Raw genomic sequence first — 25,869 nt, forward strand, 5'->3', positions numbered from 1 at the left:
GTTGTATTTCAAATTTAAAAGGCAAGAAAAACTTTAATGCATTTAGAATAGAATTTTGTGCACAATATCAAGTAGGCATTACTTTAGGACATTCCATCGAATTAGCACCCTTAGTTCAAAGTCCATGTTTCCCCTCTAAACTGCAATGTCACTGTTGCCATAAACCAGGTGACACTATTTGTGTAGAAGTATTTCAGGACTGTTTTTCTGATCACTTAACATAATTTTCAGACAATAAATTTAATGAAACTAGCATTATAATAGATCCTAAGTCTTCCAGTGATGTGCTTTTTCCACAATACAATCTTATTTGTTTTTGGTCATATGTATTTCCATATGCATTTGAGTTAGCTTGTTGATTTCAACACTGACATCTCTCTCTGTCTATATATAGTTATTATGATTATTTACAATAATTATATATAATTATTACAATTATTATACTTATGATTTTAATAATTGTAATGATTCATGGAATGAATTTGTATCACCCAGATAAAAAATACATTTAATAATCTTTTCATATGTTCATTGCTCTTTATTTTGTATGTGATTGCAGTTTTTTATGTCATGCTCTCTAGATTCTTTTATATTTTCTGTGTTTATGTCAAATAGTGCCTTTTTTCGTTCCTTTCCAAATTGTATCCACATTTAAAATATTTATTCTGCATTTCGTTTTGGCTAGAATGACAAGTGCAATGTTGAATAGAAAGGCATGATATTAAATATCCTTGTCTTTTCCCACATTTTAGAGGCAAGGCTTTAAAATTCACTATGGATTATGGTATTTAGTGGAGATTTTATACATGTTTTTATTAGACACAGATACTAAGAATTTTAAAATGTAAATGACTGACAAATTTTATCAGATGTCTTTTCTGTATCTATTGAAGACAAGTATTTTTCTCCATCTTTTGACATAGTCACATTGATTTCTCCTTTTTTATTATTGTGGCAGAATATATTAAAGCATTAATACATTAATACATCAAATGCTAAATGACCCATCTTCCCACAAATAGCTGGGGTAGATTTTCTTGTACATAATTCTAGATTTATTTATGTTCTTTCTTTTCTTTCTTCCATCTATTTTTACAAGAGAGAGTTCTGGAAATTTATTTCCAGAAATTATTTTGGAAATTTTTTTATTATCTTGAAATTTATTTTAATGCCAAGATTATGCCAGCTTTATTAAAAGGCTTGGTAAATATTTTCTTTTTTTTAATCTTGTCTTCAAGACTTTGTATACAACTGATGTTATTCCTTGAGAGTTTTGAGAAATTTGTAGGTGCAGTCATATGAACTAGTGATTTTCCTTTTGTGATGGTGTTTAATAATGCATTCAAATTTCTTCAATAGATAAAATATGCAAATCTTTTATCATTCTGTCAGCTTTAGCATGTTTATCCTAATTTTCAAATATATTGACATGCGTTTATTATGATGATAATATTAATAGTGTTGTAATGTCCCCTTTTAAATGTTGGCATATAGTTATTTTTGTTTTCTTTTAATTAATAAGTGATATGAGGTGTTTATTAAGTTTATCAATCTTTTCAAAAAATCAACTTTTGGGTTTGTCTAACTTTTCTATTATATATTTTTTATTTTTTAGATTTCTACCCATATCTTTATTACATCTTTTTACATAATAAGTTTAATTTGCCTTTTTCCCCTAATTTGAATTAGAAAACATTTCAAATATTTTGTTACTCATATTCTTTTGATATATTCATCTAAGCCGGTACATTTTATTCCAACTATGCTTTAATTATACCCTGCAAGAATTTATATGTTTAGTATTCAGCTAAATATTTTCTAATTTCCATTGTTTCTCTTTTGAATTCTGGGATTTTCTGAGATACGTGGTTGATATTTTCACACTTAGCAATTTTCCAGTTATCATTTGTTAGAGAAATAAAAACATTTAAATATTTTAAACATTTTGAGGATTTCCTTTGACTCAGCTATAAACTTTGGCAAATGTTTCATGGCAACTGAGAAAAAAATACAATTTTTGTCGTTTTTTGATGCCAGGTTCTTTCTATAGGAATAAAAATATTTTACATTATATTTTAATTAAAGAGGCTGAGAAGGGAAGGGAAGGAGGATGAGAAGAAGGTAATCAAGGGTCAAAGATACAGTTAGATAAAAAGAATAAGTTCTGGTATTCAATATTACAGCATGGAAATTATAGTTAACAATAATTTATTATATATCTCAAAATAGCTAGAAGAGAAGAATTACAATTTTTCCAACAGAAAGAAAAGATAAATATTTGATGTGGTAGATAACTCAATTGCCCTGACTTCATTATTCCACATTGCATATACGTATCAAAATATCACATATACCTTCAAAATATGTACAACTCTCATATATGAACGAAAAATAAATGAAAATGATTCCTTGCTCACTTTTCCATTCCTTCTATCAGCTACTGGAGGAGGTGTTAAAGTATTTTTTTGATATTGAAGGTTACTCTTTCCCATCAATTTGATTAATTTTTGCTATATACATGTAATAGCTATGTTACTAAGTATACAGAAGTTTGAGATTACAAAATAGTTATAATTCATTATTACAAAATTTTTATCTTTTAGCTAGTAATGTTAATTGCTTTTAAGTCACATTTATTTAGCCTTTCCATGGCATGTCATTTTCCAAGATTTTTTTTCAACCCTTTTGTATCTTTTATCTTTGCAACAAAACTTTTGATAGATTTAGGTTTAGAATAAAATTCAGCTCTACAATATTGTGCCTAATTTTGAGAATTTACCACATATTCCATTTAACTGAAATTGCTGAGTTTTATCTATAATTTTATTATGTGTTTTCTATTTGACTCACTTATTTTAAGATCCTACCTTCCCTCCTATGTTGTCTTCTTTTAAATTAATAAATATTTTTAATTGTTCCATAATTCCATTTAATAATGTGATATTCTTTCATTTTTAATAATTTAATTATGTTACAGTTTACATTACATTTTCTTACATTTTTCAGTGTAATACAAATATTTCCGCAGTAAATCTACATGGGAACTTCAGAACACATTGCTCCTTCAGATGCTTTTGCTGTCTGCATAATTTCCTCTCTCAATATATTTAAAACTCCACAAAAAACTACTGTTGTTTTGAGTAGTTGATATTTACATACATTTACAAATTTAACTCCCTTTCCAGTATTCATTATTGTCTCTTGTAATCATATACATAGATAACTATATAGTTGTGTGTGTGTGTGTATGTATATATATATGTATATATATCATAACTATAAATTAAATGAAAACTGTTTTTTGGCTGCATAGACCAGCTTCTGATATCTGAATCAAATTAAGATGTTAAATATTCATAGAAACCAAGTTATAGATACAAAATTAAGTTTTAAAACACTTTAATTCAATAGTGATTGCTAGTTCATTTTAGGGCAAACAATCTAATAATAAATTAGCACATTCTCCAAATTGCTTGGCAATTAGTAAAATTGTTAAAAAGAATGCATTTTTTTAAGAATAGAAATGATTTTAAGATAGTGCTATACAAATTATCCGTAAAATATACTACAAACATTGTGGCTTTAAAGAAAAAAGACACATCTTTATTCTCTCACCTATTTCTATTGAACAAACATCTCAGCATGGTTTATCTCATTCTTCCACTCAGGGTCTAAGAAGGGTGCCTTCTGGAATCAGCCAGGCCACATTTTTATCTGGAGGCTTACCTGGAGAAGAATCCACTTGCAAGCTTGGTCAGGTTGTTGGCAAAATTTATTTCCTTACCTCAGTAGTAGGACTGAGAGCTCTAGATTTTTCCTGACTGTCACCTGGAAGCTACACTGAGCTCCTGGAGGCTATGCAACTTCCTCCACATGTCTTCCTCTCCATGAGCCGTGAGCAATGTGGTGGCTTGCTTCTTCAGAGCCAGCTGGAGAGCACAATGGTGAATCTGCTAGAAAGATAGTATATCATATAAAGTCCTATAATGATGGGAGTGACATCTCAGCATTTTTACCATATTTTAGTGGTTAGAAGCAAATCCTATCTTTCCCACACTAAAGGGAAGGGATTATAAAAGTGCATAAGCACCAATGGGTTGGAAAAATGAGAGCATCTCAGATTTTGTTTGCCACAGGATCCTATCCATTAGCATGGCTCTTCTAAATACAGAGTTTCAAAAATAAACTTGAGTCTATTAAGAAAAGGAAAAGTAAGTCAAATCAGAGATTTATTCAGTATATAAATAATATATCCATCTTCAAAAATGTGTTTCAAGTTTTGTATATGTGTATAGAAATGTTTCAGAGAAAGTTTAGAATTCTATTTCTTTAGGAAATTTTAATTAACTTCAACATTTAATCTTTGTGTGTGTCTTTGCTAAAGAGAAAAGAATCATTTAGTTTAAAACCTGATTATTTACTCAGAATTGCATTTTTCCTCAATACTGTATATAACTGGTATTTAAAACTCTAGTTAAAGTTTCCAGAAAAGAAATCTTAATAATGAGAGAATACTTGATTCAACAGCTATAATAACTTTCAATTCACCATTTAAAATATTTTTAGCCTTAGGGCTTTTGTTTTTATTTGACAGGTATTTTTGTTCTACTTCCTCTTGACTGTTATTGCTGATTCTTCTCCACCCTAAGGACATTTACACTTCATTACAAGAAGCTAGACGGAACATTCTCAACTGTTATTCCTTTAGCATATTTGACACTTGTTTTGACTTGGGTACAAAGTTAGGAATTTGCATTTGGTTTCCTTTATGATGTTAGAAAGTTTAAAATGCATAAAATAACATGAAACTGTTGCTTATTTTGTGTAACTCATAAAATATATTTGATAGATTAATTTTTGAAACTTACCTATGTAATCTGTTTTATTAAGATATAATAACATAAATATAAATCAGGTACTTAAATACACTAATAATTTAAAGCAATGAGGCATTGATCATTTTATACTGAATTTCTTTGTGAACATGCTGTGCCTTTGGACACTCAGATTAAAGCAGAGTGGATATATGAAAATTAGTAACAGATAGCTTTCCCCCTTTCCATATTTGATTCTAATAATTGATAATTAACATAATGTTTACTTAAAACATAGAATAAAAGAATGTTTCTTCATAGCATTGGTGACTACTATAGGTAAACACCAAATTGTCTAAATGAAATTGGTGGAAAGTATTCAAAGTACATCCAAGAATCGTTTCCTTGGATGACTAGATTCGATGGAATTGGCTGATGGATTCTTCCTTAACCATACGCTTATTGCATGCACTGAGGTTATGATTAATTCAAGTTTTGATCAGACTACCCAAATTTTTATGAATCACAACTTTAATTCAAAACTTGAATACCAGAGCACTTGTTATTGAGCTAATAAATATTTTATAACAGTTTATTTTGAATATTTTTTCTGGAATTTTGGGGGATACATCAGGAAAAAAGTTGAAAGAAATGTTGAAAGAGAAAAGTTGAAAGAAAATGCTTATCTATGTGGTATTAAAATTAAAATTCACTTTCTGAACCCTGCTTCAAAATGTGTAACCAAGTGAGAGCTCCTTTTGAAATCATTCCGGTCTTCAGTCAGATCCCAAACTCAGCTATTTCAAGAAAGTTACTTGCCTAGAGTAACATTCTTTTTCCTTTTGGTCAACACTGGAGAGTTCTGTCTTACCACTTCTGAAATTCCTTAATTTTTTCTTATTATAAATGAGACATAGATGATGTGAGCCTTTGATTTATGAAACATTTCCAGTCACTGTCTTATCATATGCCATGTAATAATTATAGATATATTATTAGCATTGATACAAACCTAAGTAAAAAGCAATCACAGAATATAGAAGTAAAGTACACAGGCTTTTGAGTCAGATTGATTTGGTTTCAAAGGCTGTATGTTGGAAGCAGCATGACCTTGGGTAAGTTACCAGAATAATATTTAACTTACAACATTAATGTGAGGATTAAATGAAAGTGTATGAGCAACATTTAGCACAGTGCCTTTCCCAAAGTATTCTCTGATCACTACTTTATGATTACTGATACTACTGCTGTTGCTACTATAATTACTATAATATTTCTAATCCCCCTTCTCTAATTATTGCTCTAAAACTACAATCCACATGGTAAACTTGTAGGAAACCTCACATGCCTAAAGGTCACTAATGTGAAGAAATGGCTGCAAACTATCACAAGGACGAAAAACCAAACACCACACGTTCTCATTCATAGGTGGGAATTGAACAGTGAGAACATTTGGACACAGGAAGGGGAACATCACACACCGGGGCCTGTCATGGGGTGGGGGGAGGGGGAGGGATAGCATTAGGAGATATACCTAACGTAAATGACGAGTTAATGGGTGCAGCACACTAACATGGCGCATGTACACATACGTAACAAACCTGCACGTTGTGCACATGTACCCTAGGACTTAAAGTATAATAATAAAAAAAAAAATCAGACAGGACTTTCCCTTTAGGTAAAGGTGGACTAAAAAACTGCTGGACTGACCCACACACAGCTATATACTCTATAATTATTAATTTAAAAAGAAAATACTTGAAAGCACTAGAGAATGGACAAAAGGAATAGATTTTTGTAGGACATTCACACTCAGAGGAGGGCATAACAGAGTGATTGCACCCATTTTTGCTATGTTTAGACTAAAGGCAGGAAGAGTTAGCACCAAATAGTGGATATCAGTGGAAAACTCAGTATTGTTGGCCTGAGAAACCAAGAAATTGAATGTCAGGCAACTATGACCACTGAACAGAAAAGGCAAAGTCCAGGCAACTAAAGAGCCAGAAAAGTGATACCTAAATTACAACATCTTGCATACCTGGCTGATGCCTCAACCATTCACTTACAGACCAGAATGAATGCATTCAGCTAAAATTAAAAGATCAAAACTAAAATCATGAGTGGCTACCCAAAAAAGAGTGCACATTTTGCATCCAAACAACCTGTTTGCTAGAACAGAAGAAATGACACATCAGAAAGTTAATGAGTAAATGCATATTCTCCACAATGTAACATGAATAATGTCTGTGATACACTGCAACAATTATCTAATGTGCAAATAATTTATAATGTGGGATCCATTTTCAATATTAAAAAATTAACTGAGACCAAACCCTGAGATAAACCAGATAACATTAGCACACGAGGATATTAAAACTGCTAAAAAGAAGATTCTCAATGTAAAAAAAAAAAAAAAAAGTTTCCAAAGATCAAAAATATAGGAAACATTAATGGAGGGATAGAAACAATAAAAATTAACAAATGGAAATTACAGAGATAAAAATAAACAATAACTGAAAATTTAAACATGCAACTGTTACCTCAAGGAATGGTGATAAAGGAGGCAGTGAACTGGAAGATACAGCAATTAAGACTATTACTTAGAAAACAATAAGTGAATAGAGGCTCAGATAACCATAAGATAATATCAAATAGTTTAATACACACATGATTTGATTTCTGGATGGACAGTTTTATGGGTTGAATTTTGTCCCTTCAAAACCTGTATGCTGAAGTCCTAACTCCTAGTACCTCAGTACCTAGTACCTAGTACCTAGTACCTTATTTGGAGATAGTATTGTTGCAGATGTAATTAGTTAAGAAGAGGTAGTGTTATAATAGGATGAACTCTTAATTCCATATGGCTGGTGTCCTTATCAGAAGGGGAAATTTGGCTACTCACATCCATAAAGGGAGATTGTACATGAAGATAAAGGCTGAAATCACGGTGATGCTTCTACTATTCAAGGAATGTCAAAGATTAACAGAAACCACCAAAAGCTAAGGTAGTGGCATTGAACAGATTCTCCATCAGAGTCTTGAGAAGAAACCAGTTCTGCTCATCTCATGATCATAGATTTCTAGCCTTCAAAATGATGAGAAACTAAATTTCTTTATTTATGATCCTCATATCTTTTTGTGATACTTTGCTATGGCAGCCTAGCAAGTGCATACAGAGAGAAAAGAGAAAATGAGGGCAAAAATATTTGAAAACCTAAAGGCCTATTTAAAAACAAAATTATGAAAGATGTGAAGTTACTGATTTCTACCATGATATAAAACATGAGGATGAGGATAAGTTCACCTTTCTGATTTAAAACTTTCTACATTTTATGAAAAGTAGCATAGAATAAACTCAAAACTGACTAAAGAATCACTTGAACAACTGCTAAATAACAAAATAAAAATAAGTTTAGATGAACATTAAAATGTGTCAATAAATAAGAGGAAACATCAGATAGAGTAACATATACTAATATGCTACCATAATAATTGTTACATGAAACTATAATAGACTGTCATGAAAAGCCACCGATTATCATAATGGATAAAAAGAAGACATGTCTTAAGTACAATAAAAGACATAAGTTGAAAACAAATGTCTCAGAAATATATGCTGTGCAAACAAAGAAATCTTAAGAAGTGTAGTATAACTTTTGTTAAATAGATTTTAGTATAAAAATAATTATCACCTTAAGAAAAGTGGGACATTTCCTAATGAAAAAAATTGTCAATTCACCCTAAAACTTCATCAATTGTAAATGTGTATGTGACCTAATAAGAGAGCTTCAAAATACTTGTAGAAAAATGGACACAATTAAAGGACAAATTACACAAGCCCACAAAATAGCTGGAACATCTAAACACCCCTGTTTTGGAAATTCATATAACAACTCGATTTAAAGTATCAGTGAAAACATGTAACAGCTGAACAGCACTATTAATCATGTGACCTATTTAATATTTTGGGACACTCCACAGGCACACATTCTTTTCAAGTGTATGGCATATATTCACCATGATAGACAATATGCAGGGACAGAAGTATCAATGAAACAAGATGCATTAAAATTCTCTACCATAATTACAATGAAAAATAATAAAGCAAGCATATCAAAAATTTTCCAAATACTTTGAAATTAAACAAAAATGATCCCAATAATTCACGGGTCAACAAAAAAATCAGAGCAAATGAGAATACATTTTGAATTAAATGGAAATGTCAACACAACAAATTAAAAGATATTGGACAAAACTAAACCTAGTTCTTAAAGATGTTCTATGATTTTAAATGAATATGTTAGGAAAGATAAAATATCATAATTCAGTGTTCTAAGTATCTTCCTTAACAAACACAATAAACCAACAAAAACCAAAAGCAAACCAAAAAACCCAAACAACGAAACAGTGAATTATCCAAAATGTAAGAAGACACAAAATCCATAAATGGGTCAAAATTTTTAACAAATACATTACAGAAGAAGATATATGAATGGCCAACAAGCTCAAAATGACTAGTCATCCGAGAGATTCAAAATAACACTAAAATATCATAACGCTATATACCCACTTTAGCTAAAATTAAAAAGGCATCTGTTCGTGAGGATACGAAGTAACTAAAATTCTCATACTTTGCTTGCGGGAACGCAAAATTATGCAGTCATTTTGGAAAACAGATTAGCAGTCACCTGTAAAATTAAAGCTAAAATTCCTTATGACCTAACAAGTCCAGTTTTAGAGATTTACTCAAGAGCAATGAAAATACATATCTACAAAAAGCCCTGTATAAAAAAGTTGCTAATAGCATTGTTCATAGTAGCCAGAAATTGGAAAGAATCCAAATGTCCATCAACAGATGAATGCCTTACAAAATGTTGATATAAGCATAATATGGACTTCACACACAATTAAAAGAAGCAAACAACCGACACATGTAACAATCTGGATCAACTGCAAAACATCATGCTAAGTGAAAGAATTCAGATAACACTACACATGATTTTATTTAGATGACATTCTGGAAAAAGCAAGTGACATCAAAACAGATCGATTACAGCTAGGGTTCTGGGAAAGGGGCTTGAGGGAAATATTCAAGATATTGGTAAAATTCTATATCTTCATTGTGGTCATTGTTACATGAACATATACAACACCTCAACAATTTTCAAATTGTTCATTTAAAGTAAATGACATTTTTTGGATGTAACATATACCTCAATAAAGCTGTTGAAAAACAGAGCAGAAGAAAAAACCAACCAACCAACCAAGCAAATTGTAGATTTAGTAAGAGAGCCAGTTTATATATTAAATTAGCCACTAATTGTGCCTGGTTTTTAATAAGATGTGCCATGTCAATAAAAAAGAAAAACATTTGGCACTTGTTTTTAAATGACCTTCTGAGAGAGACAAAGAGGGCTAAGAATAGGCTTTAATTTTCAAGCATTTTATGCTATAACATAATAAATACACAAACATGGTGGCAGCAGGGGTGTAGTGGTTGGAAGCACAGACTCCGGTTGTGCAGCAGGTTCTCATTTTGCTGTCATGTCGATGAGAGAAAAACATCACTCTCCAGGAGCTATTGTCTGTCTGGAATCTGCATGTTCTCCCCGCATCTGTGTGGGTTTTCTCTGGGGACTCTGTGTTTCTCCCATGTCCCAAAGCTGTGTCCATTAGTGAACTAGCAAGTCTCCATGATCCCCGTGTGAGTGAGTTAGGGTGTGTGTGAGCCGTCCTGCCATGCTTTGGCGTCCTGGCAGTGTGGGTCCTGCCTGGTTCCCTAAGGGCTCCAGTCGCATGTGAGCCTGAACTGGAGTAAGCAGGTAAATACTTATTTTACATGTTTTATCTTTCTTAAATGTATGTATAGCTCACATTTATTTTAATGTTTATTATGACAACTATTTTAGGTCATTATTTAGATATGTGGTGATATTTTTGTGACCACAAATATGCCCTGGAAATTTAACTCTGGTTTATGTCAATTAGCCTAAAGAAAAATTGGTTTCTTATAGTTGTTTTGCTTTTAGTTGCAGTTTGCAATAACCTATTGTATAGAGCACCTTTGAGATAAGTAACTATAATACATCTTCAAAAAAGACTTCATCTTACATTTCTAAAGGCATCATGTCAACAGGGACAAGATGGTTCACCTAATCAATAAAGATTGCATCCAGCCAGATAAGGACACAACCAGCTATACTCTTCCACTATCAGTCCTCCCCAGAGGACTCTGTGACCTTAAAAAGAGCAGGACGTCATCAATTCAAAACCACTGTGTTAACAGACACCATATTGCTGTCACTTGTGATAAGCACCTAGTATCTGCTGCTGAAGGCTCTGCCTACATCACAGACTCTTGATGGACAGACAGATGACCTGGACCCAGGACAGGATATTCTTTTTGTCCACGTCTCTCCCTGGACTGGTTAAATTAACTCTTTTTCTGTCCCCTTTTACTTAATGTTAAATGTTACTTTGTTTGTTGTGATATGTTTAGTCTATGACATTTACATATTAATTAAGTATACTATTTATTTATGGTTTGCAATGTTGACTGAATTGTGGAGTGGCTTGAGCCTGTGGGCCTGTGGCTCTGACTACTGAGTGAACAGGATGGATTAAGGAGAATTGCTCCCTTGGTAACTCCATGGAACTCGTAGCTTTCATGATTTAAATAGCATTAATAAAGTCTGACCGTTGTGGAAAGACACAAACATCCATGGGCCTAGTTATCTCTGACCTTCTGTCACTCACAGTAATTGGCATAGTCAGTGCTTTTGCTCCACAGACACATTTTCAAAACTTAAATCAATTGGCAATTATAATCACATGACTATAAAAACTAAATTAAGAAAAATCCTAAGGCCAAAGCCTCTACTAAGACTTAAATTAGAAACCAAGCTGTTTTGCAAAACAATCTGCCACTCTTTCTAAAATGGTACATAATCTTGCTTCACCTTGAAGTCCTGGCTCCTTAGGGAAATCTTAGGTGATAGGATTTCTGTACCCATGCCATGCAGATTGAAGGCTGACAAGGTCTTGGCTGGTGCCAAGCTAAGAAGTTGGTGGAGCCAGAAAGGCTCATACTGAGCAGGGTCTCAACAATGAGATGGTGGTTGTCAAAATAAACTTGTCATTTGGCTGAAAGAAAGGAAAGTGAATTATCGCATAACCTCCACTCATACGGTTGGTTAAGGTGAGAAATTGAAATATTTATATATTAAGAAACTAAACAGAATAGCCACTAATATTGCATAATGTGTCGGCCTTAGGAAAGAATGGCCCTAGAGGGCTCACTGTTCAAATACAGTACTTAGTGTTGAGGCACCCAACAGAGTTGGAAGTCAAAAAAGGCTTCCTGTATGATGAATGCCAAGAGAATATACTGTCATACTTGAGGCACCCCCAACATATTAAGCCCTTAATTACCAGAGTCCCTAAAGAAGAAATTTCCATACTTGTAATGCAAAATATCTAATAGATAGGGATCCCAAGAAAGGCAAATAGACAGCTCATAGAACAAAAATTGCGCGAAGGATATGAACAGACACTTCTCAAAAGAAGACATTTATGCAGCCAAAAGACACATGAAAAAATGCTCATCATCACTGGCCACCAGAGAAATGCAAATCAAAACCACAATGAGATACCATCTCACACCAGTTAGAATGGCGATCATTCAAAAGTCGGGAAACAACAGGTGCTGGAGAGGATGTGGAGAAATAGGAATACTTTTACACTGTTGGTAGGACTCTAAGCTAGTTCAACCATTGTGGAAGTCAGTGTGGTGATTCCTCAGGGATCTAGAACTAGAAATACCATTTGACCCAGCCACCCATTACTGGGTATATACCCAAAGGATTATAAACCATGCTGCTATAAAGACCCATGCACACGTATGTTTATTGTGGCACTATTCACAATAGCAAAGACTTGGAACCAACCCAAATGTCCAACAATGATAGACTGGATTAAGAAAATGTGGCACATATACACCATGGAATACTATGCAGCCATAAAAAATGATGAGTTCATGTCCTTTGTAGGGACATGGATGAAGCGGGAAACCATCATTCTCAGCAAACTGTTGCAAGGATAAAAAAACCAAACACCCCATGTTCTCACTCACAGGTGGGAATTGAACAATGAGAACACGTGGACACAGGAAGGGGAACATCACACACCGGGGCCTGTTGTGGGGTTGAGGGAGCGGGGAGGGATAGCATTTGGAGATATACCTAATGTTAAATGATGAGTTACTGGGTGCAGCACACCAACATGGCACATGTATACATATGTAACTAACCTGCACGTTGTGCACATGTACCCTAAAACTTAAAGTATATTAAAAAAAATTTAAGGAAAATAAAATTCCTTTCAGATGTAACTTTAAGGGAGGACCCTTGGGGCCAAATGGGGACCTGGGTCCCAATTCAGAGGATCTAGTAGATTATGATGACCCTAGAGTGGAGGTATAAGTGTCAAGACCTATAGGAACTAGAAAACAGTTATAGATTATAACCATGGAAATGGCAGACCTCAGGACATCAGTGAGGAAGCAGAATATGCCAGAGCAGAATTACAAAAAGTAAGAACAGATTTTTTGCTAAAGACAGACCACAGATATAGACTGGCTCCTCCATCTATGGGATTATGGAGCAAACATCACAGAACTATCAGGCACAAACATGCATCAGATCCCTAAATTAGCAGAAAACACATTACTAAATCATTGACTATTAGAACTAAAAACAAATTACCCAGGAAGAATCCTATCTCTCTGGGATTAAATCAATTAGCCTGGAAATCTGCCCACTCGTATTTAGACCCAACAAAATTAGGAGACAGATTCAAGTGGAATGATCTAACACAGGCACAGAAGAATATAAAAAAAAAAAATCAGCTATCCTAGGGATGGTATATGATAGATATAACCGATATGTGACTCCACTTAAATTCCAGCCACAAATGAAATTAAAACAGCACTTCCATTAGGAGCACCACCAAACCTGAAGGTCTCCTACACGAATGCTCTCTCAAGCACACACAACCCTACAAGATATATTATACTAGAAACTTTTAAACTTTCTGCAGAATTAGGAACCCATAAGGTAATATTTATGACAATCCTGATATAAACATCAAAAGATAAATTCAGGAAGTCACCATTTTTATGTATATATTTCAAACAAGTCCCAAAGTTCACTCAAAATGGACCTAAGCCATCTTGGCAAAATAAACCAAGGCAAATGAATCGGCAACCCAGACAAAACAATTAGCAATCTAAGCAAAATAATTAGTAACCAAGGACAAAAGGACCAGACTGGCAACAAGACTGTCCAAGGCCACCGGCTAGATACTAAAATGTATGGGCAAAGACATTCTTGAGGTCTAGGACCAAACCCACAATTTCAAAAACAATAACAGCAATCAATAATAAGGAAATTTTGTAAGAAAATTTTTATCAAAAAACCTGGAAACCCTTTGGGTACAAGCTATAACAATCAAATTCAGGGATAACAAACCATATATGCAATTAGCTACACAAATTAGCAAATATGTATACACATGTCTTTCAGAAACCATATTACAAGTAAGCCTTCTTAGATATAATTCCCAACATTCTGAAACAAATGTCCATATAGAAGGACTTGGAGGAAAATTAACTCAAGGCTTCCCAATCTCTGCTTTTATACTTCTCTGTAACTCTAAACCTATAGCTTGAAACCAGTGGTGGTCTATTAAAAAATGTAAAGGAATTAAAATTCTCTAATCTAGCACAAATTAAAATGAAACCCACCCTACTGAACATTAAGCATTAAAGGGAGGACATAAAGAAATAACAGCAAAAATCTAGAATTTCTCAAGGAAGATATTAAAATTGGAATTTCAAATAACTTTAATAGTTTAGTATGGCCTGTTCTAAAACCAAATGGGAGCTATCAATTAATGACTGACTATAGAAATCTAAATAAAGTCTCACCTAAAATGCCAAGTATTACCAGATGCAGAAGTCATTAATAAGATCATGAACTATAACGGCAAATACCATGTAATTATAAATCTGTTGGACATTTTTTTTGCATACCAATGGACCAAGCCAAGAATATACCACCTTTACTTGGGAAGGCAAACAATATCAATTTAAAAGTTTACATCAGGGATATCTAAATAGTTCAGGAATAGCTCTTCTTCTTTTTTTTTTTTTTTTTTTTTTTTTTTTTTTTGAGAGGGAGTCTTGCTCTGTCGCCCAGGCTGGAGTGCAGTGGCATGATCTTGGCTCACTGCAACCTCCGCCTCCTGGGTTCAAGCGATTCTTCTGCCTCAGCCTCCCAACTAGTCGGGACTACAGACTTTTGCCTGGCTAATTTTTTCTATTTTTAGTAGAGACAGGGTTTCACCTCGTTAGCCAGGATGCTCTCGATCTCCTGATCTCATGATCCACCTGCCTTGGCCTCCCAAAGTGCTGGGATTACAGGCGTGAGCCACTGCACCTGGCCAGCTCTTCCATTTTATTATCACACATAGACCAGTCCAAATAACATCTCTAATAGTATCACACATAGATGACATTATAATGATAAACGATAACCAGGAAAAACTTTTTAAAAACCTCCCTTAATAACACACTTAAGATCACTGGGATGAACTATTAATATAGACAAAACCACAGGCCCAGACACCAACTGTAAATTTTCAGGAGTACAATGTTCATGAGAAGGGAGAAAAATCCCGACCACAGTGATAGATAAAAGAAAAGCCCATAAAGCATCAAAACACAGGAAAGGCAAAGACTAATAGGTTTATCTGGATACTGGAGACAGCATATGCCTTACTTAAACATCATCCTGAAACCAATAGATAACGTAACTAGAGAATTCCAAGACTTCACATTTGGACAAGAACAAAAACTAGCACTTGAAATACTCAAAGGTACATCACTATGTCCCAGATAGTGCATTATCCATCTCCAGATTCACAAATTAGGTTGCAAATTCTAATGAGTGATAAATATGGAACATGGTCAATTTGGACAGAAAAACCAGATACTAAATCCATCCTACTTGTCGGATTTTGGACAATAAAATTTCCATACTCTAATAACAAATACAGCCCATTTGAAAAACACATGTGACTTACATAGGAAGCCTCGAAAATACTGAGCCTCTGACTGGCAACAGCATTACAATAAGATGCCACAAGCCTCGTCTTCACTGGATAAAATTGAGTTCTGAAGAATTGACAGGTATCCAAATTGATCCAAAGCTGCTCACATGGTAATGGTACATCCAGGTTTTAAGAGTGAACCACGCCTCCTCACCAAGGAGATTCACAAGACTGAAATAGACTTGCCAGAATTTATTCTGAGGACAAGAATAATCCATGCCAATCCAGGTAGATGGGCCCAGTCTGGTCTAATGTATAGAATAATACCTTGTTTATAGATGGATCAGCTGCCATGACCCAAGGCCAGACCCAACAGACAGCAGCAGCACTCAGACCCAAGGACCAAAAAATCCTGAAGACATCAGGCAAATCACTCTCTGCACAGCATACAGAATTGATTGCAGTTGTTCCAAGTCAGACACTCAGTATTAGAAAATCAAAAGAAAATTTACATTTTATAGATTCATGGGTAGTTGCAAGTGGCATAGCCCTATGGTCATATAAATGGAAACAAAATAATTTCAAAATTAATAGTGAAGACATATGGTACAAATATTACTGGGAGGAAATATCTGAATTATCGAACAGAATTAAGATATTTGTGAAACATGTATCAGCACACCGAAAAGATTATTCAGAGATGACAAAATATAATAGGTAGATGCATTAACAAGGAACGTAACCACTGACAAACAAAACATACCGGAATTAAAACTACAGGGAAATTCAGACAACTCATGGAGACATTCATTACCATCTCAACAATTCAGGAGAAAATCAGACAATGAATGGGAGATACTAGAAGTACCTCCAGTAGCTTTAATAAAACAGGGAGATGACTTTAAACAGATACCAGAAGCAGCTTGTACTCAAATACTCCTACAATTATGTAAGCAAAAAGAACAATTGGGCATAGACTCACTGTACAGGTGGCTATCAGATAGAAATCAAAAGGTGATATGGCACCAAGTTAAAAAGCCTATAGCTAATTGTGAGCAATGTAAAACTACCTAGATAAATATAGAAATACTAAACAAAAAGATATATACAAACCCAATGCCTTTTGCTGACAGAATTTATAGGACCATTAAAGCACCACTACCAATAAAAATATGCAGTAACAATTGTGAATGTCCATGTACACGGATTGTCATAGCAATAGTAGGTAGACATCCATCTGACAAATATACCATCTCAGCCTTAGAAAATTGGGTGGCTCACTACAAAACACCTAAAATAATTGAAAGTGATCAGGGAAATCATTTTGCATCAATGGCTGCAAAAGCATTGGCAGATCAATGAGATATAATACAGTGCTATTTCCACCTACCTATAATCCCACGTCAGGAAATCTAGAGAGACTTAATGAACTATAAAAAGAGGATTTAAAACCTTAGACAAAATGAGTATATTTCAACAAACTCTTAACCTGGTATGTTTTCATTTAAATCAAAAGGACAGACTCCATAAGAGCAACCCTCAGTCTCATCTTAATCAACTGACTTTAATGGTCATAAAAGATAAGGAAGAATATGATGCAAATATTATACCTTACAAGGTGAGTACTAGACTAATTTACAAGACTATCCCTCAACAGTGCATTCTGGCCAACAGACACAAAATACATGTTGGACTACAGGAAAAAGAGAAGAGTCACAATTACACAAAATCCCTACTAAATCTACTGATTGCTGGATGTCAACATCTTCCAGAAACCCATTATGGTCCTGGATACCACTGGAGATAAGTATTTTTGATAAAGGACAAAAAATAAAATGGGATAATTAATATTTACAGGTACTCACAGACCAGATACCTACAATCTGCTATTATCTAACTCACCACTAGTACTTGGACCATTTACACCCACATACAAAGCAACAGAGATTATTAGCACATTCTTTACACAAGATGATCCAAGAAACATGATCATATTAGACAAATTTACCTATAAAACCAAATATGTATGAGATCAAGTTATTTTTCTATTGTGCCCACTGAAATTTTGAAGATGTAGATAGAGACAACATACAGTTTCAATTAATTGACTAGTGGGAAACAGTAGGAACCAAAATAAATGTGGGAAAAGTCACAAAAATAGATCCAGGTATGTCAAATTACTTTTTCTCTATTATCCAGCCATCCCACGAATCATAGAATAAGGTTACATGGTCGGCCCAACACCCTATTTACAAAAATATAACCAGACTAGACTCCCATTTATGTAAATTTATATCTAAAGTCAGCTCTTTTGGAAAAGCTATGTTAAACCTTGGGACACTGAACCATGCATAATTGAGACAGGATGCTGGAATGACATGTGTTGCTAAAAGACACACCACTAGAAACCACAGTGGACCAAACCTCCACCTAAATTACTAAAATCAAATTTATTTGAACCCATGCTAATTAACCCTTAAGATTAATTAAGAAATCAACACCTAGGAGAGTCAAAATATTTTTCAAAAACTAAACTTTTTTTTTTTTTTTTTGGAGACAGAGTCTCACTTTGTTGCCCAGGCTGGAGTGCAACGGTGTGATCTCAACTTACCGCAACCTCCTCCTCCTTGGTTCACGCAATTCTCCTGCCTCAGCCTCCCAAATAGCTGGGATTACAGGTGCACACCACCATGCATGGCTAATTATGTATCTTTAGTAGAGACAGGGTTTCACCACGTTAGCCAGGCTGGTCTCGAACTCCTGACTTCAGGTCATCAACCCGCCTTGGCCTCCCGAAGTGCTGGGATTACAGGCATGAGCCACTGTGCCTGGCTGAAAACTAACAATTTAAAGTCACAAATATCTAACCACGATGTCTACAATTTGAGGGACAAGGATATAACATACAGCTCATTTTACCAAACTTAACACCACTAGAAAAATATCATTTAGAAATCTGCTATAAATATTCGCAAAAATTGGAATTATTTCAAATTTAGTCACTGCAGAAACACAAAAAGCAGAAATTCAGGAAGTTAAAACAAACGTATTTAATTTTAAACATAAACTTAATTCCTACATGTCAACTACCACATCTATACTGTCATCAATTTCACAGGCACTTAATGAAATAAATCAACGATAACTCATATCAATGTTCTTACAGAATATCAAAAGGAATTCAATCAATATTGATCACAAGGTAGACATCTAAAAGTCAACGTATTTACATTAAGAAACCTTATGGCGAAAAACTAGGGCAAACACAGTGGACTAGGATAAGTAGTAACTCAGACTTGGAACAATATAAGAAACACAATACAATCGGAAAATCATTCATAGAAAATTGGGACAAAGCAGCTATATTTCAATGGATACATCCAAACCATTAGGATGTGACGATTCAGGGCAATGTATATTCAACTTTTGTGAATTAAGAGGAGAAGACTCACTATCGGCATATTGGCACAATAGCAAATCCACAGACAAATAAAAGACAATTTCCAAGTAACTTCCTTAGAAAAGCCACTATTTACTGATGTTATTTTATATAAAGATAATTAATATTCCAACAAACACTATATACTATATCTTTCAGGACATAGTACCTAAACTAGATTATTTACCTATCAGCATTACAAAAATACCCATAATGGCTCTAGTCTTAGGAAACTACACTTGGATAGTGTGCTCAGACAAAAATTATAACCTGATTATAACCACACAAGTCGAAAGCACCACAACATACACTTGCAATTAGAATGTATCAAACTGATGTACATCATAAACATCACCCTCAAAAACACTTCAAAACTTACCACTATATGGAAGAAACAAAAAGTAGAGATTTTTGTTCATCATTGTGGCACTCCAACATAATAAGAAGCACCTGGGGAAGATACCACACAGACAAAGACAAACAAGAAACTCAAAGGAACTTGAACAGGCTCATGATACATTCCATATAGAATTGGCACAATTAAAATGCCCCACTGAGACAGTAACACATAGACTAGCAATATTAAACACATAAAATTGCATTTGAAAGATACCTAGATGGCTTACATTGAAGATGTACCTTCTTGCAAATGATCAAAAAGATCTTTAGCCACACTTTTTGTAACAGCTCATGGTTAGCTTGAAATCTAATAAATACATTAAAAACTGGATTCCAGAATTGGTCTAAAATCTTTGAGAACATTTATAGAACTTTGTTATCTTCATTGCAGTCATCTTCTTTGCCAACTATACACTGAAAACCTGTATTGCCAGCCTTTGTAAAACAAAGTTCGTAAACAAGCTGCCAAGAGAAAATTAATTACCAAGGCCACTTGTAATTTTTTAGTTTTGTAACCCCTTCCTCAAATACTGTTTGCATTGTGATTACTAAAATCATGAGGTGGATTGTTTAGAGCACCCTAGACATAAGTAACTCCAACTTAGAAGATGACACCATCTTACATTTCAAAAGGCATCATACCAACAGGGACAAGATGGGTCACCTCGTTGATAAAGACTGCATCCAACCAGATAAGGACATAACCAGGCATACTCCTCCACTATGAGTCCTCACCAGAGGGCTCTGTGGCCATAAAAAGAGCAGGATTTCAGCAGCTTGAACCTCCATCTTAACAGACAATGTCTCACTGTCATTTGTGATAAGCACCCAGCATCTGCTGCTGGGTGCTGCTGGGTGCCCACATCAAAGACTTTTGACTGATGGACCATCCAGACCAGCACAGGCCATTCATTTTGTCTACATCTCTCCCTGGACCGATAACCCTTTTTCTTATCCCCTTTCTCTCAATGTTAAATGTTACTTTGTTGTGAAATGTTTAATTTGTAACATTTTTATATTAAGTACACTACTACGTATGGTTTGCTGTATTGACTGACGTGTGGAGTGGCTTCAGCCTGTGTGCCTGTGGCTCCGACTACAGAGTGAAGGGAAGTACGGTGGAGAACCGCCTGACTACAGACGGAAGGGGAAGTACGGTGGAGAACCGCCTGACTACAGACGGAAGGGGAAGTACGGTGGAGAACCGCCTGACTACAGACGGAAGGGGAAGTACGGTGGAGAACCGCCTGACTACAGACGGAAGGGGAAGTACGGTGGAGAACCGCCCCCTTGGGAGTTCCTTGTAGCTTAGGACTTTCGTGATTGAAATAGCATCACTAAAAGTCTAACATTTGTGGAAAGACATAAAGGTGCATGAACTTCGTTATGTCTGACCTCATGCCACTCATGATACAATGTTTTAAATTAGAAGTGTTTAGGGTCATTATTTAGAAGTTTGGTGATGCTTTTGTGACCGGAAATAGGCCTTCAGAATTTAACTCTAGTTTGTTTCAACTAGCCTAAGGGAAAATTGGTTTCATTATAGTCCTTTTGCTGTTTAAAGTCACAGTTTGCAAGAATCTATCTACCTCTTAAGTGATAATTTACCGTATAGACCCTGAGGTCAAATCAAATCTGCGCCACTTACCGTGTGAATTTCGGCGATTGCATATCCCTCTGTGTTTGAGTTTTCTCATTTTATAAATGCCGGTAAAAATAGGGTTCCTCAATAAGTTTGTTGTGATGATTAAGTAGTTGTCTTAGTCCATTTGGTGTTTGGTGAAAGGTACCGCACGCAAGAGAACACAGGAGAGGAGGCAAGAGGAGCCAAACTTACTTTTATAACTAACCTGCTCTCGTGAAAACAGTATCATTCACGGGGGCAGAGTCTGCATGACCTCATCACCTCTTAAAGGTCCCACCTCTCAACACTGTTACACTGGGGATTCAGTTTCCAACACATGAACTTTGGGAGAAATACTCAGGTCATAACCTCAGTTTTTCCACATAAAGCACTTAGAAGAGCAACTGCTATAGTCTAAGTACACAATAAACATAATTATCATTAGAAATCGTGCATGGCTTGCTGAAAGAACAGTAATGCATGAGGGAAGCACACATTTAATCAATTTCAATCCATTTGATTTTAGTGTAGGCTACTGATTTAGTTAATTGAGGCCAGTAAAGATTCAGGTTTTTCCTCCAGAATTTCATTTTACTCAAAGCCTGAGGAATTCTGTCAGGTGGTTGTGAATGACTTCTTCCATGATTTGGTTAAATCTCTATTTTAAAGGTACTGAATACATTAAAAACCAAGAACGTACTTTATAATGAAACTGAAAAAAAATGAAATTCAAGAGAAAAGGCATTGTATAAATAATTGAGAATGTTTGTACTGTATTTGAGCATTAATCTTGATATTGCTGTGAATAAATTTGCCCACAGGCAAATATGCTGCTTACCAAATAAGCCTTTAATATGTACTTAAAGCAATTATTAATAATATATTATAATAATACCTTTTGAGTACTTATAATGATGTTAAACACAAGAATTGTGACTGAAGACAGAATTTTAAAAATTAGCTTCTAAAATACTCAAAATAGATCCTTTATATTCACAGTCATAAAAAAGGCAAAATGATTATAAATGGCAAAAACCTGAACCCCAAATAGGGAATACATTTTCTAGAATAGTCCTTGTTTGTATAAAAACCACTGATTTCAGAAGTCAGCTACTTTACAGCAAAAAATTGTACCTCTTTAAAATCAATGGGAATTTGATAATGCAGAAAAGGGATTTCATAAGGCTCTGAGTAATTAATTAAAATGACAAATGTGTGTAAATGATGAATATAGACTATTGTAATTAGAGACTCACCAGGTGTAGTAAATATGCTCGACTTTCCATTTTCAAAATTGCTTATAGGCTAATGATAAGATGATTTTCCAGGGCTCATCTGAAATCCCAGCTCTCTGCAGACAATAGATTATCTGATTAAAGTATCCCTTGCAAGAGTATGCATCTAAAGACATACAGAGGTGATAAAATAAATGTTTAGAATAGTTCCAGAGAATGAAGAATCTCCTTAGGAGGTAAAGAGTTGAATGACATAATTAACTTGGGGTTGGGAGGAAAGATATTTCTTCATATTTTGCCTTTAAAACAAGGTTAGCTAAAATATATTTGTAACTTTTAATAAAATTTCCCAAATGTTGCCAAGAATCTACCCAGATCTTTCCTCTTTTAAAAATTTGATATTTGTCCAAATGTGATTAATTTGATAACTTATCCTCCCTACATTTACAAAGGGAAAATTCACAGCTGTTACTAATTACAAGTCTACACACCATAAAGTAATTAAATAAAAATCCAAATTTACTAAAAGGCTAAATTTAGATTCACTGGCTTGAATTAACAAACATTTTTGGAAACTAATTTTTTTAAAGTGAATTGCCTTACTTAACTAATTTGGAATATATTTTTAAAATAATTGATGGAGAGATTTAGAGAACAGAGAAAAAGGTAGCTATAATATTATGAATTACTGACAGGAAAAATAAATGAAAGTCAAATATCTAAAATTCCAACAACCCATGGACTCCTCTTCTTGAAGTATTACAATGTCACAGTGGTTGTTGCCTTCATCTTCTGTAGATTGACAGGAGCAGCCCTACTTAGAACACTCTTAGCTAATTTATACTATCCTCAAAGCTACTGTGAGGGAGGTTTTATTGCATACCTACTCTAAAGGTAAGAATTCTTGAACTGTTAATTACCGTATTAGGTTTCATGTACTCAGTAAGTACTATTGCCAAGATTTAGAAAAAGGTGTATCTAATTCCAGATTCTATGCTTCTTCCTCAGGTGGACTTCACCTTTAGATACCCCCATTTGTCTTCATGGTCCTTTGATATACTCCTCAGGGCCGCTGTGCGTGACCATATTGGATTTACACTGCACAAGTGGTGGGTGTGTTATACATAGACAACAATGTGACTGCTTTCTAGAGTTACCCAGTGCAACTGCTCCTGCTCTTACTATGACATTTCTAGTCCTTCTTATTTGCTATCTTAGCCACATTTTTGGAGATTACGTCAGCACCTGCAAAGCCTTTTCCCTCACAGACATAATATCTACTAATTGAAATGCACTTTCTTCCAGGTGAGAAATTTATAAATTTTATTGTTATCAACTTCTGACATTATGCCTTGCATATATAAAGGACTAAAATATTTGGTCAATAAGTAAATAAATGTTTAAATTCTACAGAACTAGCCTCCAGGTATTGTTTCATTTATTTACTAACATATAAATGTATACATGCATGTATTTGTATATGTATGGATGGATTATGTATGGGGACTTAAAGTGAGCATGTGGTCACTGTATATCTCATTGTTTTATGGAAAAGTGGCCAGTTACAAATAATGGACCAATAAATAACTGTTTAATTCAGGTCTGTTCTTGAACTGGGATGTTAAAGAATTCTAGGAATATATTGTACAGTAAATTATAATTCATTTGAAAAAGAATTTGAGTATTCAAGGCAAAGCAAATGCTGGTTGGAAGAAGTTCCAAGAACATAAAATTTAACACAGCATTAAGATATTTGTAAATGAGACTTGTCCAGAAATTGTATGGGTTTCTTGAAAGCAATCTACCCCGGGGGCATGGAGATACAGACGAGAGATCACCTTTCTGGTGTCTGTCTAAAAAATTCTTTGGCCGGGCGCAGTGGCTCATGCCTGTAATCCCAGCACTTTGGGAGGCCGAGGCAGGCGGATCACGAGGTCAGGAGATCGAGACCATCCTGGCTAACATGGTGAAACCCTGTCTCTACTAAAAATACAAAAAAAAACAAAAAAATTAGCCAGGTGCGGTGGCGGACGCCTGTAGTCCCAGCTACTCAGGAGGCTGAGGCAGGAGAATGGCGTGAACCTGGGAGGCAGAGCTTGTAGTGAGCTGAGATTGCACCACTGCACTCCAGCCTGGGAGACAGAGCGAGACTCTGTCTCAAAAAAAAAAAAAAAAATTCTTATAGACTGGGGATATTAGGCCTTTGTTGGAAGCGTAGTTTGCAAATGTTTTCTCTCATTCCGTAGATTGTCTGTTTACTCTGTTAATACTTTCTTGGGCTCTGAAGAAACTGTTCAGTGGAAGGCTGATTATTGTGTACTATGCTCACCACCTTGGTGATGGGATCATTCGTACACCAAGCCGGAGCAACAGTTTCCTCATGTAAAAAACCTGCACACATACTCCCTGAACCTAAAATAAAAGTGGAAAAAATGATTAAAATAATTTATTCAACAATAACAACAACAAAATCTTGCTACAGCAATGGGTTGGCAGATTAAATATACTAAGGCTTTCACTCCAGTTGGAAAGTTTTGCCATTCTGTGAATCCCTATGTTTTTCATGAATATCATGTCAGGTTGTTTATTCTTTAAGTTATTTATTAGCGAGAGTTTTGGAGAAATCTCATATTTTAAAAGTAATCTTTGACCATATGATTTTCTAAAAATGAAAAAAATTCTTATTATATACTTTGTTATAATAATTTTTGTTTCCTTTTATTAACATTCAGTTTTGTTCCTTTGCTTGAGAATAATTCCAAATGAACCAATAATAGATCTTTCAATTTCTCCATAATTAACACTGTCCAACTATTTTTCCAGAGGTCTACTGGAATATTATTAGATTCTCTAGTGGTGAGATATCCTGCCATTTTTAAACTTTGTAGACAGGATTTTTGCCACTTAGATAACCATATGGGAATGAATATATATTGTAACCCCTTGGTATCATTGTACTATCATAACTCTCATTCTTTGAAAGGCAGTGAAGCAAAGATTCAAGATGTAGGGTAGAACTGTACAATTGGCTTTTCAATATTCTGGGAAGAAAGCAATGTAATTAAATTCTTGCCAGTTCATATTGAGTCAAAAGGCAAAATCCAGAAAGCTATAGTTTTCCATTTCTTTTAAATATTCTTGATTTTAAATCCTTTGACCCTTGAAGCTAGGCATTCTCTCTTCTTTAGTTTCTTTAACAGTTTAGTTTCTTCAATGGCAAGGCAATGTGAAGTGCAAGCTGCAAAACTC

At 34.5% G+C, this 25,869-nt stretch overlaps 1 long non-coding RNA gene across 1 annotated transcript; it reads right to left on the reverse strand.

Moving 5' to 3' along the window:
* Positions 1 to 1,089: 1,089 nt before the first annotated feature.
* LOC134761318 (uncharacterized) lies at positions 1,090 to 21,632 on the reverse strand. The gene is made up of 2 exons (XR_010139826.1): positions 21,410 to 21,632; positions 1,090 to 3,950 (listed from the first exon to the last, which is right to left on the reverse strand). It is a non-coding gene; the product is annotated as an uncharacterized LOC134761318 (long non-coding RNA).
* Positions 21,633 to 25,869: the final 4,237 nt, after the last annotated feature.

Source organism: Pongo abelii, chromosome 3, assembly GCF_028885655.2.
Source record: "Pongo abelii isolate AG06213 chromosome 3, NHGRI_mPonAbe1-v2.0_pri, whole genome shotgun sequence".
Classification (NCBI taxonomy): Eukaryota; Metazoa; Chordata; class Mammalia; order Primates; family Hominidae; genus Pongo; species Pongo abelii.